This window comes from Silene latifolia, chromosome 7 (assembly GCF_048544455.1).
Source record: "Silene latifolia isolate original U9 population chromosome 7, ASM4854445v1, whole genome shotgun sequence".
Lineage (NCBI taxonomy): Eukaryota > Viridiplantae > Streptophyta > Magnoliopsida > Caryophyllales > Caryophyllaceae > Silene > Silene latifolia.
Window position 1 is genome coordinate 94,446,947 of NC_133532.1, and position 899 is coordinate 94,447,845.

Sequence of the window (899 nt, forward strand, 5' to 3'; positions counted from 1 at the left end):
ATTGATTGTGTCAATGTGAGCACTAAGTTGAGCACCCAATTGAGTAACGGAGTCCACTTCATGCTTTACTCCTCTAGTAGCCTTGCGAGGTCTACTATATTGTGAGTTATGGACCGCCATTTCCTCAATCTTGTTCCATGTTTGATTGTCATCAACTTCGGTGAACATTCCATTTGATCCCATATTGAGAATGTTCCTTGAATCTTCATATAAACCGTTCCAAAATTGTTGTACCAAGAACCATTCGCTAAGTCCATGGTGAGGACATGAGCGACAAATTCCCTTGAACCGCTCCCAAGCTTCATACAAAGATTCTTCATCCCTTTGCTTAAAACCCGTAATTTGAGCTCTTAGCATGTTAGTCTTTTCCGGTGGGTAGAATTTTTTGTAGAAAGCTAGAGCCAACTTCTTCCAAGAATCAATTCCGAGAGTGGCCTTATCAAGGCCCTTCAACCATTGTTTCGCGGTGCCAATTAGAGAAAAAGGAAATAAGACCCATCGAATTTGGTCTTGAGTTACACCGGTTTGAGAAATCGCATCACAATAGTCACAAAAGGTTTCCATATGAGAATGAGGGTCTTCACTAGGCATCCCCCCAAATTGGCTCCTTTCGACTAATTGGATAAAGGCGGATTTGGCAATGAAATTTCCGGTTAGATGTTGTGGTGTGGGAGTACCATTGGGTAGGTTCTCCTCGGTGGGTACGGAATGTGACGAAAACTTAGGCATTGTAGGTTGATTTTGGGTGGTATTGTGTAATGGGTTCTCCTCACCTTCTCTTGCAAAAGGGTTGACGAACTCAATAGTTGGTTGAACAACCTCACTAATACCTCTCAAATTCCTCCTAGCAAGTCTCCTATTGGTTGTTAAAGTTCTTTCAATTTCACGATCAAAAGGTA

The 899-nt window shown here is 42.0% G+C and overlaps 1 non-coding gene across 1 annotated transcript; it reads left to right on the plus strand.

Annotated features, from left to right (window-relative positions):
* The first annotated feature begins 250 nt into the window (after positions 1-250).
* LOC141593486 (small nucleolar RNA R71) lies at positions 251-357 on the plus strand. The gene has a single exon (XR_012521566.1). It is a non-coding gene; the product is annotated as a small nucleolar RNA R71 (small nucleolar RNA).
* The last annotated feature ends 542 nt before the right edge of the window (positions 358-899 follow it).